General features: G+C 40.1%; 1 long non-coding RNA gene across 10 annotated transcripts in view; it reads left to right on the top strand.

The window, feature by feature from the left end:
* LOC118143070 (uncharacterized) overlaps window positions 1-15,835 on the top strand; it is a 140,901-nt gene that overhangs the window by 70,188 nt on the left and 54,878 nt on the right. For all 10 annotated transcript variants that reach the window (XR_013520305.1, XR_013520304.1, XR_013520307.1 and 7 more), the window contains one exon: window positions 15,353-15,470. This is a non-coding gene — a long non-coding RNA (uncharacterized LOC118143070). The remainder of the gene's footprint in view (window positions 1-15,352; window positions 15,471-15,835) is intronic.

Here is a 15,835-nt window from a genome sequence, read left to right as displayed (position 1 = left end):
CTTGTGGTTGAGTGAGGCCAGATGTCTAGTTCTTGCCAATTCTCTCAGGGCCAGTGCATTGAATTGCCAATTTGTGACTGTTGAGAATTCTCTTTCTCTCTGCTTTTGAATCTGGCAGTGTGCAGCATCATGACTGCTTCATGATTAGACTGTATCCTAGAATTAGGAGATGTATAACCTGCAGTAGACATACAAAATGAACAATACATTTTTATTATTTTATGTTACAAATGAGCGAAGAAAAATAGCTCAGGGCAGTCTGAACTTTGGGAGTTATACAGGCCCAAAGAGACACGAGCATGGGACTTTGATCATTCTTGCCTTCCATCCCCCAACTCCCACTCTACAACCATGCTTGGAGGCAATTGTTCAAAGTCATTTTGTTCCTGACTAGCTACCTCACCCATGATCTTTGTGCTCCTAGAATTTATGATGCAAAACAACAATAACAACAACAACAACAAGGTATAGTCAATCAATAGTTTGTGTTATTTTAAAGTAAATTCTTGGCAAACAAGTCAGGAACTGACTCTTCCTTTAAAAATCCATTTGTAACTTCTGCTAATCAGATTGTATATTCAAGGCAACTTGAATCTTCCTGAGTTGCAATCCTCAAACTTGGTCCAAATAAACTCTCTACTTACATTAATTTTGCCTCAGCTTCTTTATTTGAGGTCACACTAAGATTTTGCCAATTTCCAAGCACTTTGGAGTTGGAAAAAAATGTTTTTGACAAAACCTAGCATATATTGATTAACACAAAAACTGATGGCCAGAGGCGGGTATATTTTAACAAAAGCATGACTTTTGTGACTTAGACTTAGGGGATCAAGTAATGGGGGCAAGCAGACTGATTTTAGCAGCTGGAAGGATGATAACCCATGGTGTCCTATGGAATAGTTGATAAAACTGTGACCTACAATTACTTAAAAGTTAAATAATGAACATAGTAAGTTTATAGCTCCAGCAGAAGATACTAGAAAACAAAATGTTAATAGCATGTGTAGATTAATGTTGAATGTATTTGAAAGATACTTCATGAAAGAGAAATACCCAAAAAATAACTAACTAATTTGTAAGCAGGAATGCAGAGGAATAGAGAACAGGCCGGGCGCAGTGGTTCATGCCTATAATCCCAGCACTTTGGGAGGCCAAGGCGGGTGGATTACGAGGTCAAGAGATCGAGACCATCCTGGTCAACAAGGTGAAACCCCGTCTCTACTAAAAATACAAAAGTTAGCTGGGCATGATGGTGTGCACCTCTAGTCCCAGTTACTTGGGAGGCTGAGGCAGGAGAATTGCTTGAACCCAGGAGGCGGAGGTTGCGGTGAGCCAAGATCATGCCATTGCACTCCAGTCTGGGTAACAACAGTGAAACTCTATCCCAAAAAAAAAAAAAAAGAGAGAGAGAGAGAACATAGAAATTCAGGAACTTGTAGAGTTGACAATAACAAATACTTTTCTAATGGAAGTCTTTAGTAATAGTTTTAAAAAGGCTATTCAAACTATGCCCTTAGTCAAGAATCAAATCAGGCCTATCCCTGTCACACCTATCTTTAAAATCTCTAAATAGATTGAGATATCACCCAATAAGTCCTTTCAATTGGATGAAATGGCTTAGAAAACAGGAAATAAAGGTGTTGGTCTCCCACTAAGCTTGATAAGCTCAAGGTACCTGGAATTAAATAGATAGATAAATGGAGTTATGTCAAGGAAAGAACAGTGGTATGGCTATTGGCAAAGGAGGCTGACTGGAATCTAAGAGATAAGAAACCAGTAATGTTAATAAGATATTGCCAAAGGAGCCAAGAGCCTGGACAAAATTTAACACGTCTCTTTGGCCTACAGCTCTCTATACACAGGAAATGAGCGAAGAACACTGATTAGCCTCCAAAGAGTACATATTCTTCAATACCCTTTTCAGATATAACTAAAAAACGTGATAAAGGAAGGACTCTCCCCCAGAAGGTCAAGTCAAGGGACGTAAAGAACAGTGAATTGGAAACCCCCTTCTATAGGGCAGAATTAGCATCTAATTCAAGAAATATTTACTATTACCTACACCCAGGGTAGTAGGACTTCACAATGTGTTGCCACTGAGCAGTGTCAGCTATTTTACTTTTTCCCAATGACTTGCCATGTCTCTTCCCTCTAGTACACTTTCTGTGATCTAAGAATTTGCCTATTCTAGATATTTCATATGGATTATCATATAATATTTGACCTTTTTTATTTAGCTTCTTTCATTTAGCACCATGTTTTCAAGGTTCATCCATATTGTAATCTGTATGAGATTACACCGTGCCTTCTTCTGGCTGAACAATATTCCATTTTATGGATATACTACATTTTATGTATCCCTTCATCCATCAGTAGACATTTGAGTTGTTTCTACCCTTTGAGTGTTATGAATAATGCTGCTATAAACATTTATGTACAAGTATCTTATCTGTTTAAGTCCTTGTTTTTGTTTTGGTTTTTTTTCACTCTGTCACCCAGGCTGGAGTGGAGTGGTGCAATCTCAGCTCGCTGCAACCTCTGCCTCCTGGGTTCAGGTGATTCTCCTGCCTCAGCCTCCCTAGTAGCCAGGACTACAGTGGCTGTACCCCTACACCTGGCTAATTTTTGTATTTTAAGTAGAGACTGGGTTTCACCATATTGGCCATACTGGTCTCGACCTCCTGACCTCAAGTGATACTCTCTCCTTGGCCTCCCAAAATGCTGGGATTACAGGCAATAGCCACCGTGCCCAGCCGAGCCCTTGTTTTCAATTCCTCCAGTTATTTAAGTAGCAAAGGAATGCTGACTTATATGGCAATATTATGTTAATTTTTTTTTCAGTAGCAATAAGGTCTCCCAATATTACCCAGGCTAATCTCAAACTCCTGGCCTTTAAAAAATTTTTTAATATTTAAAAACTGGACACTAGGCAAGATGGCTGATACCTGTAATCCTAGCACTTTGGGAGGCCAAGGTGGGCAGATTAGGAGTTCAAGACCAGCCTGGGCAACATAGTGAAACCCTGTCTCTACAAAAAAGTACCAGAAAAATTAGCCAGGCATGGTGGTGTTCACCTGTCATTCCAACTACTTGGAAGTGTGAGGAGGGAACATCACTTGAGCCCAGGAGGTAAAGGCTGAAATGAGCCAAGATCATGCCACTGCACTCCAGCCTAGGCAACAGAGAAAGACTATCTTACCAAAAAAAAAATTTTTTTTATTAAATAAAATAGAGATGGGGTCTCATTGTGTTGCCCATGCTGGTCTTAAATCTTTGGGCTCAAGTGATCCTTCTACCTCAGCCTCTCAAAGTGCTGGGATCACATATGTGAGCCACCACATCCAGCCTAATTCTTTTTAAGAGTTGTTTTCTTTTTATCTTCTTAATTTTTTCTTTTTGTTCTTTGAGACAGGGTCTTTAGCTGTTGCCCAGGCTGGAGTCAGTGGCAGAGTCATGGCTCACTACAGCCTTGACTCCCTGTGCTCAATTGATCCTCCCACCTCAGTCTCCCAAGTAGCTGGGACTACAGGCACTAACCAACATGCCTGGCTAATTTTTGCATTTTTTGTAGAGACAGGGTTTCCTTGTGTTACCTAGGTTGATCTTGAACTCCAGGCCTCAAAGGATCTGCCAGCCTTGGCCTAACAAAGTACTGGGATTATAGGCATGAGCTGCCCCATCTGGATTGTCCTTTTAACTATTCCCATTTGGTACATCTAATCCTTGAGGAGCTGCCAACCTGTTTTTTCAAAACAGCTGTACATTTTGTTTTATTTATTTATTTTAGAATAAAAACGGGATCTTGCTGTGTTGGCCAGGCTGGTCTCATACTCTTAGGCTCAACCAATCCTCCCACCTCAGCCTCCCACAGCACTGGGATTACATGTATGAGCCACTGCACCTGGTCCCAAATTTTAGACAAAGCTCTACTCCTTTAATCAATTGCAAATTAAAGAATCTCTGAAGACACCTACGACCTGTAAGCTCTCACTTCAAGATATTCTGCCTTTTTAGGCCAAAGCAGTGTATAACCTCCATATATTGATTTATGATTTAGCCTGTAACTTCTACTTCCCTAAAATATATAAAACAGGCCAGCTGAGCTGGCTCATGCCCATAATCCCAGAACTTTGGGAGTCTAAGGTGGACAGATCACTTGATCCCAGGAGTCAAGACCAGCCTGGGCAACATGGTGAACGCTCATCTCTACAAAAAATACAAAAATTATCCAGGCATGGTGGTGCATGGCTATAGTTCCAGTTATTGGGGAGGTTGAGGCGGGAGAATCACTTGAGCTCCAGCAGGATGACAGAGTGAGACCCTGCCTCAAAAAAAAAAAGATGGCATAAATATATTCCATGCTATTTTTCCCAAAGAATACAACAAAAATTCTGGAGAGAATACATGAAACAAATAACTGACATTAGTAAAATAAATAATAAAGGTAATAAAGAAAATAATAGAAGACAAACTGGGTAAGATATTAAAACTCAGAGAAAGACCAACAAAATGGTGATTTTCATATATATTTCCCTCTACTATCTCAAGGCAAGAAAAATTCTGGAATACTGCAAAAGGAACAGCAAGAGAATATCTCTATCTTAATAAGAAAACTGGAAAGAGGCCCCTTGGACAAATGAGAAACTATTCTGTTTCTGTTTTCCTCTATTGGCTCTGTAGGGCTCCAGTTCTAAAGTTGCATTCTCCCTATGGGCAGTGACTGTATCAGCTGCTGACCTTGCTGATTTGCCTTGGAGATTGTCTTAGTCCACTCTGGGTGCTGTAACAAATTACCTTAGACTGGGGAATTTATTTTTTTTTTTTTTTGAAGCAGAGTTTTATTCTTGTTGTCCAGGCTGGAGTGCAATGGCACGATCTCAGCTCAATGCAACCTCTGCCTCCCAGGTTCAAGTGATTCTCCTGCCTCAGCCTCCCCAATAGGTGGGATTACAAAGAAAAAAAAAAAAACCCTAGTAAACTTCGAGAAGAAAACGTAAGAGGAAAGCTTTGTGACCTTCAGTTAGGCAAATTGTTCTTAGATATGACACCAAAAGCACAACTCATAAAAGAAAAACATTTGTAAATTGGACTTCATCAAAATTTACAATTTACAATTTTTTTTCTGCCAAAGACTCTGTTAAGAGAATAAAAATGCAAGCTACACTGACTTCTAGTTTTGAAGATAGATAATATTTTGATATTATATATGAAAATCATTTATCTGACAAAGGGCATATATAAAGGATGTATATGGAATTCTCAAAACTCATAAATAAGAAAAAAACCCAATTTTAAAAACTGAGGCTGAGGGCTCTGGCTCACACCTGTAATCCCAGCAGTTGGCCAAGGCAGGAAGGTCACTTGAGGTGAGGAGTTTCAGGCCAGCCTCAGCCACATAGTGAAGCCCCCAGCTCTACATAAAATAAAAAAATTTGCCGGACATGGTAGTTTGCCCTTGTGGTCTCAGTTACTTAGAAGACCGAGGTTGCAGGATGACTTGAGCCCAGGAGGTTGAGGCTGCAGTGAGCCATGACTGTGTCACTGCACTACAGCCTGGGCAACAGTGAGACCCTGTCTCTAAATAAATAAATAAATAAATAATAGGCAAAGGTTTTGAACAGATACCTCCACAAAGAAGATACAGATGACAAATAAACATGGGAAAAGATGGTCAATGTCATTAGTCATTAGGGAAATGCAAATTAAAAATCACAGTAACATGCTCTTACACACCTATAAGAATGGCCAAACAAAAAACTGACAATACCAAGTGCTAACAAGGAAGCAAAGTAACTTAGGTTATCATACATTATTATACAATATCACATGGCTACTCTGGAAGTTTTTCAGTTTCTTATAAAGTTAAACATACACTTAAATGACCCAGTAATTTGGCTTATAGGTGTTTACTTAAGAGAACTGTAAATTTATGTTCACACAAATCCTGTGCATGAACGATTATAGCAACAATATTCATAGTTCAAACTATGATGCATCTATACAATGGAACACTGTATGATTCTATTATCTGACACCTAGGGAAAGGCAAAATTATTAGAGACCAAGAGCAGATCATGCACAGTGGCTCACGCCTGTAATCCCAGCACTTTGGGAGGCTGAGGTGGGTGGATCACTTGAGGCCAGGAGTTTGAGACCAGCCTGGCGAACACGGTGAAACTCTATCTCTACTAAAAATACAAAAATTAGGTGGGCGTGGTGGTAAGTGCCTGGAATCCCAGCTACTCTGGTGGCTGAAGCATCACTTGAACCTGGGATGCTAAGGTTGCAGTGAGCCAAGATTGAGCCACTACCCTCTGACCTGGGCGACAGAGCCATGGAACAGCTCTCAGCAGAGAGGGGACACGGGCTGGGGGTGGTCCCCCACCGCCACAGTCAGGTGATTTTTCTCTCCCAGCGTGGCTGGGCCCTAGGCTTTTTATGGGCTCAGAATAGGGAGTGTGTGCTGATTGGTCTGTGAGTATGCAAAAAAGGTTAAAGCGAAGACACCACTCAAAGGTGGGCATGTCAGTGGAGAAAACCAATTAGGAAAGGGTAGATAAATGTAAAATAGATAAAGGGTGGGGATCGATCAGAGGAACTCACACCAAATAAGAAAACAGGTTCTCAGTCTGGTTGGGAGATTTGACTTGTAGCTTGACTTTCAGGCTTTAAACTGTCTTTGGCTTGGAGGTGGGGGTTTCACCAGGGAACCACTCCATCTGTCTAGGTATTTGTCTGTGTCCTGAGACTATCAGTATTAGCAAATTAGATTATAAAATATTTTAAAAGAGTTCTATTCAGATTGGTTTAGAGATAAATAAGGCTTACATAATTCTTGAAATTACCAGATTTCAAGTGTGCATCACCACACCCAGCTAATTTTTTTGTATTTTTAGTAGATTTTAGTAGAGATGAGGTTTCACCATGTTGGCCAGGATTGTCCTGAACTCCTGACCTCAGGTGATCCACTCACCTCAGCCTCCCAAAGTGCTAGGATTACAGGCATGAGCCACATGGCCCAGCCAGACTGTGGAATTTATAAACAACAGAAACCTATAGCTCAGAGCTCTGGAGGCTGGGAAGAACAAGATCAAGGCATCAGCTGATTCAGTGTCTGGTAAGGGCCTGTTCCTCATAGGTGGTGTCTTCTGTGTCCTCACATGGTGGAAGGGGCAAAGGGACTCTCTCAAGCTTCCAGGGCATTAATCCCATTCATGAGGGCTCTGTCTTCTAATCACTTCCTAAAGACCCTACCTCCTCATAGAAATTGGGGAATAAGTTCTAACATATGAACTTTGGGGGGACATATTCAGATCATAGCAGAGATGGTTCCAGTTATGGGAGGTGTTTGACAGCACTGGAAGACTAAAAGCCAGGCATTTGGGCCAGAGAACAAGGAGAAGGAGCTCTGGAAGCCAGAGGGTATTATAGAGATTTTGGAGAGGAGAACTCCAAAGAGGGTTGAAGTCTTAGGATCACCCCCAAGGTGTTTGTGTGAAAAACTTATCTGGAATAGAAGACTACAGGGGAAGGAAAGTCTATTTACCCACCTAGGATCAATAGCTGGGTCTATGATACAAACTGACAACAGGTGATTAACAGGAGAAAAGGTATGTTAATTTATTATGTGCATGGAAACATCATGGGGAGAAAAAGCGAATATCCAAAAAGCAGTGAGATTTGGAAGCTTATATATCATCATCATAAGGGAAAGGCCAGAAGGGATGTAGGCATTTTGCGGAGATCGAATGATTTTTAGGAAAGGTGAATGTGCCAGATGTGGCTCACGCCTATAATCCCAGCACTTTAGGAGGCCAAGGCAGGTAGGTCACTTCAGTTCATGAATTTGAGACTATCTTGGGCAACATGGCGAAACCCTGTCTCTACAAAAAATTAAAAAATTAGCCGGGTATGGTGGCAAGCACCTGTAGTCCCAGCTACTGGGGAGGCTGAGGTAGAAGGAGGCAGATGTCGCAGTGAGTTGAGATCATGTCATTGCACTCCAGTCTGAGAGGGAAACCCTGTCTCAAAAATAAAAATAAAAAAATAAAGATGAATGATGAGCCCTTGGAAGAATAGATGGGAGATAGGATAGTTTCTGACAAAGTTTGTCTGGGGATGGTGTCTACTTCGCTCTCCTATGATGAGTCCATTGTTTCTGTTGATGAAACTCCTGGGAAGGGGATTGATGACAATTGAGTTCCTTTTGGAATAGCTGTCTTTAGTTAGACACAGGAGTTCAGAGAAAGCTTGTCTCTGCATTTGTTGTTTTTTAAATGTCTTCACCTCAAAGTAATCAATATACTGAAGTGGCACATTTTAAGGTGGCATATCCTAAACTACTTCAAGACCAAAGGCTTTGAACACTGGTGTGTGGTGTAGACCACCACCACTCAGGTACCACTTAGCCCCTGAGGGAAACACATATAGAGCAGATTGAAATATTCTGCAAAAGCTTGAAAACTGAAATTACGTTAGAACCACTGGGCTAGACTTTGGCTTGAACGTAACTGAGACAACTATCTGCTAAATCAAAACAAAGAAAAAAATCCAACATTCCTCAGAGGATTTTAACAGGACTTAGAGTCTCATAACATAATAATAAAAACATCCAGGATTCAATACAAAATTGCTCAACAATTGAAAAATACAACAGAAAACAAAAACAGAAAAATTGCAGCAACTCACGATGGAAAAAGCAGCAAATTTCAGCCCAAGATGTCTCGGATGTTGGAATTATCAGACCTAGACTCAATAATAGCTTGAGAGCAGAACGGAAAAGAGGAAATGATCTATAAACCTGAAGAGCAATAAAAAAGTATCCAATCTGAACCACAAAAAAATTTGAAAAAAAAGTTGAACAGAGCCTCAAGGAACTGTAGGGTGATACCAAATAGTCTATCATTCATATCATTGGAGTAGGAGAAGGAAAGGAGAATGAAGTTAGTGCAAAAAAAAAAAAAATTAGAAGAACAAGGTTAGAGGACACACACTACTCAACCAGAAATTTAGGGGATTGACTTTCCAATAATTTCAATGTGCCATAAAAATTTACTTTTATAGAGACTAATTTAAATGGTTTAAGAATTTAGGTTCATATTATTTATGTGAATCTTTGGCAAATGAGGCCAGTTTAATATTGAGGGTTTAATAAAAACTGTGTGCCAAAAAAAAACAAAACAAATAGAAACAGTGTGTCTTCTGAGTTATCTATATTAAGCATAATATAGGCATACATTTCTATTCTAATCGGATATGCTTTGCTTTTCCTAAACCTATACAGGTTTACAGAACGAATAAGCTAGCACCTTGTGCAGGATCTGGATTTTAAAAAGATTAAAAAAATAAGCTGGCATTGTAATCTACTAGATGTTTAAGGTTATGAAAAATGTAAATTTGTGTTCAATCAAATTAAATCATTATTCTGGCAAACCTTATTTCAGCAGGAATTATATTTTGTAGTATGTCAGCTTGGAAATAGTTTCTAAGATCTTTTGGTAATTAAAAATCTTGAACTGGTGCTAAATTTCGTTAGCTAATGGATGTTCATAAAATATCAAGATCTTTTTTTTTAGAGCAAAGGGGGAAAAGCCCTTTATAAAACCATCAGATTGTCCATGCATAGTTGCTCAGGCCTCTGTGTCCCCGCCCAAATATCAAACCCAGGCTGGAGTGCAGTGACACCATCTTAGCTCACTGCAACCTCCATCTCCTGGGTTCGAGTGATTCTCCTGCCTCAGCCTTCCCCGTGGCTGGGACCACAGGCAAGTACACCACACCCGGCTAATTTTTTTTGTATTTTTAGTAGAGACAGGGTTTCACCATGTTGGCCAGGATGGTCTTGAACTCCTGACCTCAGGTGATCCTCCTGCCTCGCCTCCCAAAGTGCTGGGATTACAGGCATGAGCCACGTGCCCAGCCAAGATCATTTCTAAGATAAGCTACTGAAACATTAACTTCAAAGTTTAAGTTCATATATATAACATTTCAACTGTTATTTTAGATTCAGGGTGTACATGTGCAGGTTTGTTAAATGGATATATTGTGGGACACTGAGGTTTGGGCTATGAATGATCCCATCACCCAGGTGGGGAGCACATGACCTCATAGGTAGTTTTCAGCCCTTTCCCTCCTCCCTCTCTCTCCCTCCTAGTAGTCCCAGTGCCTATTGTTCCTGTCTTTATGTCCACAGCTACCCAATGCTTAGCTCTGAATTACAGGTGAGAACATGTGGTATTTGGTTTCCTATTCCTGCAAAATTTGCTTAGGATATTGGCCTCAGCTGCATCCATGTTCCTGCAAAGGACATGATTTTGTTCTTTTCTATGGCTGTGGTTATATATTTTTAACATTTTTTGCCTCTTATTTTGATATAATACAGAGAGACTATATACTTGGGAACTATTAATAAATATACTCATTTTTGTGAGTTAGGGATATGTATCACTATAAAATTATAAGATATATAGTCATAAGCTTTGCTGGTCTGCTAAAAATGCTGGTGTGTTACAAAAACAGCTGCAATTATTTACAGTCTAGTTTTCTGTGTAAAATATAAGTCCTGTGGTTACAAGTAAATGAGACTCTACTAGGAGCAAATAGAGGCAGAGAAAAAAAACAAATTTCTATGCAAAGTATATGGAAATGGATTTTTGTAAAAAAAAGGTAGTTTTGAGTTGAAGTAAAATGACTTTGTTTCAGAATGAGAAGGAGTAAAGTATAGGAAAAATTCTGAATGGATTTACAAAGTCATGGAAGATTTGCAGGAAGGAAATTTTGTCTGGTCAAAGCTGGCTAAATTTGATGATTTTACTTATAAGATTGTTAGAAAAAGGCTTAGTATAAAATATAATACTTCCATAAAACTTGAATTTGGTTTTCTTTCTGTTAAAATTACAAAGTCGGCCAGGCATGGTGGCTAACACCTGTAATCCTAACACTTTGGGAGGCCGAGGTGGGTGGATTGCCTGAGCTCAGGAGTTCAAGACCAGCCTGGGCAACACGGTGAAACCCTGTCTCTACTAAAATACAAAAAAATTAGCCAGGTATAGCAGCATGCATCTGTAATCCATGCTACTCCGGAGGCTGAGGCAGGAGAATTGCTTAAAGCTGGGAGGCAGAGGTTTCAGTGAGCCCAGATCATTCCACTACACTCTCGCCTGGGCAAAAGAGTGAGACTGTCTCAAAAAAAAATTTTTCCAAAGTCTTCTTAGATTACTTGGCTGTGTTAGTAAAATGTTTATAAAACCAAACCAAACCTGGATCCACTCATCTGGTACAGGAAAGCTAGTCTATACCAAGGTTTACGGTGAGAAAAAGGAGGTTGTTTATTTTCAGGGCACCAAGTAAGGAGAATTGGGCGGCTTACACTTAAGACCCAACAGTTTTACTGGCCTAAACCCAAAGGTTTTTAAAGGAAGGGGTAAGTTTCAGAAAAGCAGACATTACATGCAAAATTGTATACTAATATGTGGAGGTTATACATTGGTTTAGCCTTAAAAGGTAAGATATATTGAAGCATGGGCTTACAGGTCATAGGTGGTGATATGGTCTGGCTCTGTGTCCCCACCCAAATCTCATTTTCAATTGTAATCCCTATGTGTTGTGGGAGGTGATTAGATAATGGGGTGATTCCCCCATGCTGTTCTCATGATAGTGAGTTTTCATGAAATCTAATTTTTTTTGGTGGGGGGATGGTGTTTCACTCTTGTCACTCAGGTGCTGGAGTACAATGGTGTAATCTGGCTCACTGCAATCTCTGCCTCCCAGATTCAAGTGACTCTCCTGGGATTACAGGTGCACAACAGTATGCCCAGATAATATTTTTGTATTTTTAGTAGAGATGGGGTTTTGCCATATTGGCTAAGCTAATCTTGAACTGCCGACCTCAGGCGATCCGCCCGCCTCAGCCTCCCAAAGTGTCGGGATTTCAGGCCTGAGCAACCATGCTTGGACAATCTGATGGTTTTATAAAGGTCTTTTCTTCCTTTGCTCAGCAATTCATTTTCCTGCCACCACGTAAAGAAGGATGTGTTTGCGCTCCCTTCCACCATAACTCTTAAGTTTTCTGAGGCCTCCCCAGCCCTGTGGAACTGGGAATCAATTAAACCTATTTCCTTTATAAATTACCCAGTCTCGGGCAATTCTTTATAGCAGCGTGAGAATGGACTCATACAGGTGGTTTCCAAGATTCTTTGATTTGCAATTGGTTAAGGAAGCAAAGCTTTGTCTAAAAACTTGGGGTCAGCAGAAAAGAATGTTACAGTCTGGCCTGTGGGTGTGACTCTCTAGGCCCCTCAGGAAGAAATTTAGAACAAAGAACAGTGATCACAGTTTAGTCTGACCACTACTATCTGAGTTCTGCATGCAGCAGGATGGACCTTCTGTTTGGTGGGGGTTCAGGTTTCTGAAAAACAACTGAAGAACATATGTTAATATATTATCTTTAGTTTCCTTAGGGAACCAGACATCTTGTGGCTCTAACTTCCTTGGCTATTGTTTAAAACTATTACCTTCTTGCTTATCAGTTACTCATTTACTTCTCAAGGCTAGCAGGGTGCCCAGAATTTCCTTTGAAGTAGCTCAAGATTTTTTTATATTTCCATACCTGGGGGAAGGGGAACAGTGGGCAGCCAGGCCCTAAAGCCTCCTTTAGGAGGCCCTACCCTGTCTCAGTTGCAAGAGATTTTCCTTACCTTCTGAGTAATCTATAGGACAAAGAATCTGTGTTTTATCAAAATAATTTCCTGTGCTTTATGTTGAGTTTATCATGTCCTTGATTATTTAAGAGAACAAAGCTGCACACTTATGAAAGAAGAACCAAGGTCCTTTTCAATTGTGTTATCATCTATGTATGCTTTAAATTTTTATTTTATTTTAGAGACAGAGTCTCGCTCTGTCGCCAGGCTGGAGTGTAGTGGTGCGATCTCAGCTCACTGCAACCTCCGCCCCCCAGGTTCAAGAGATTCTCATGCCTCAGCCTCTCCAGTAGCTGGGATTACAGGCACATGCCACCATACCCAGCTATTTATTTCTATTTTAATTTTTTTAGTAGAAATAGAGTTTCACCATGTTGGTCAGGAGGGTCTTGATCTCCTGATCTCCTAATCCGCCCACCTTGGCCTCCCAACATCTGGCATTACAGGCATAAACCACTGTGCTGGCCTACTTTATTTTACTTTTTAGAGACAGGGTCTCTCTGCCGCCCAGGCCAGAGTGCAGTGATGCAATCATAGTTCACTGCAACCTCAGGTTCCTGGGCTTTAAGCCATCCTCCTGCCTCAGCATCTCAAGTAGATGGGTTTAAAAACCAAGCCCATCTGATTTTTAAAAAAATTTTGTAGAAGTGGGGCCTTGCTACATTGCCCAGGCTGGTCTCAAACTCCTGGCCTCAAGTGATCCTTTTGCCTCGGCCTTCCAAAGTGTAGGGTTTACAGGTGTGAGCCACTGTGCCCCACCTTTAAAATTCTTTAATCTCATTTTGCTGTCATTTGGTTAAATAGGTAGCCAAGTGTTATTTCCCAGTAACCCACGATCCAATTTAATCAACTGTTCAAATCTCTTGACACCTTTTGCTATTTTGCCTTTCCAACATAAAGTCCTAAATGATATATTTTGCACCTAAAATGATTTTCCAAAGGCCTCTGAAAAATCACAAGGAATTTGTTTTTCATCTTATAAAAAGGGAGGTGCTAGAAACAACTAGGTTTATTTAATTTGTTACCATTGATGAGTTCCTTGGGAAAAATTATCAAATCAGAAGAGGTGAAAAATTATCAAATCAGAAGAGGTGATAAAAGGTATGAGTAAAATGCTATTAACATAAATATTTCAGAAATTGTGTGCTACACAAGAAGTTCATAGAGATTTGCTAATGTCCTCACCATCCATTTTATATTTCCACTTACCAAGTATCAATGCTGTTCTGCCAAGATATTAGACAAAAAAAAAGTATAATAACACTGGTCATAATTTGAGTCATTTTTTTTAATGTTAATTTAGTTGCAACTTTAATTTGAGTCTAGCATCCTCTTGTCTAGAGGTTTTCAACTGGGGATTCATATCATTAACCTGTAAAGATTTATCAAATTCAGATATTTAGGATCTACTTGAGATTTTCTGAGTCTCTTGATAAACTTGATATATTCTTGGTGTAGTCTATATATTTAGTATATCCATGGTATATTGTGTCTCAGGATTATTATATTTATTCCTCTGTAAAGATTACATTTGCTTCTTTTCAAAATATAGATGTATTATCTACTCTTCTTTGAAAATCAGATTAATCATTGTGTTTATAGATATTGTGTCTAAAACATTTTTGGGTTGACATTTCATTTTGCATGCCATGGAAACATGTCTTTGCCAGGTGCATTATTCTTATAATAAACTCTCATCAGACCTTTTACTCTGGAAAGTTGTTAGTAATAACTTATTACTAGCCATTAAAAGCCTTTTGTCATCAGCCAGGCACAGTGGCTCACACTTGTAATCTCAGCACTTTTGAAGGCCAAGGTGGGTGGGTCGCTTGAGCCTAGGAGTTCAAGACCAGCCTGGGAAACATGGTGAGACCTCATTACTACAAAAAATAAAAATTAGCTGGCTTAGTGGCATGCACCGGTAGTCCCAGCTACTCAGAAGGCTAAGTTAGGAGGATCACTTGAGCTCAGGAGGTGGAAGTTGCAGTGCGCTGAGATTGTGCCACTGCACTCCAGCCTGGGTGACAGAATAAGACCCTGTGGAAGAAAGGAAAGGAAGAGAAGGGGAGGGCAGAAGGGGAGGGAAAGGGAGGGGAAAGGAAGGGAAGGGAAGGAGGGGAAGGGAAGGGATGGGAATGGAAGGGGGAAAAAGGAAAGGTCTTTTGTCGTCTCTAGACAGTTTTTTGATTTACTCTGATGCTTCTGTGAGGCACTTGCAATCAGCCATGCCCAGAGTGAGTCAACAAAGATGGATTGTTTCAGAGCCCTATGAAAAAGGAGCCCTGTGTCCAGGTACTCTTGGGCACAGGCTTTTCTGACGGCATTACGGAAACAATTTTGAATTTATACCAGTGGACTGAGACAGAATTTCCAGAACTGTAGTTCAGAATCAGATAGATTTTTGAGACTGCCAACTCAAGACTGAGTGGAACAAGAATTACTTACATAGGACTAGATGGAATATTGTCGATGTTTAGTGTTATATTTTCTGAACATAAGGAACAACTTTCTCTTTCCTCGTAAGCTGTCACTCAATAATTGATTAGATTATGCTTTTGTAAAAAGAAATGAAATATTTATGTTTTTCTCTCTGCCTGACTTCTCCAGTATTTCAAAACTCTCACTGATTTGTTTTTTTTCTTTTTTGGAGACAGAGCCTCACTTTCTCACCCAGGCTACAGTGTGGCGGCACCACCTCAGCTCACTGCAACCTTCACCTTCCGGGTTCAAGTGATTCTCATGCCTCAGCCTCCCAAGTATTTGGGATTACAGGTATGTGCCACCACACCTGGCTAATATTTAATTTTTAGTAGAGATGGGGCTTTGCTATGTTGGCCAGGCTGATCTTGAACTCTGGTCTCAAGTGATCTGGCCATCTCAGCCTCCCAAAGTGCTGGGATTACAGGTGTGAACCACCACATCTGGCCTTACTGAGTATTTTTATTTTCATTGCAATATAGTTATTTGTACAATTTCATTGAGTCCATCTTCCTTGTTAACATCATTTAATTGCAAACATTGGTTATGCAACAAATGCCTTAAAATGTCATATTCGACAATGATCACTAAATCAGATATGACCTGACACTTTCAAGGAACTATGGTTAATTGTATGGAACTAATGCTTACAAAGCATA

The sequence above is a fragment of the Callithrix jacchus genome, chromosome 7 (assembly GCF_049354715.1).
Source record: "Callithrix jacchus isolate 240 chromosome 7, calJac240_pri, whole genome shotgun sequence".
In the NCBI taxonomy this organism is placed as follows: Eukaryota; Metazoa; Chordata; class Mammalia; order Primates; family Cebidae; genus Callithrix; species Callithrix jacchus.
This window is presented reverse-complemented; position numbering and strand designations above follow the sequence as displayed.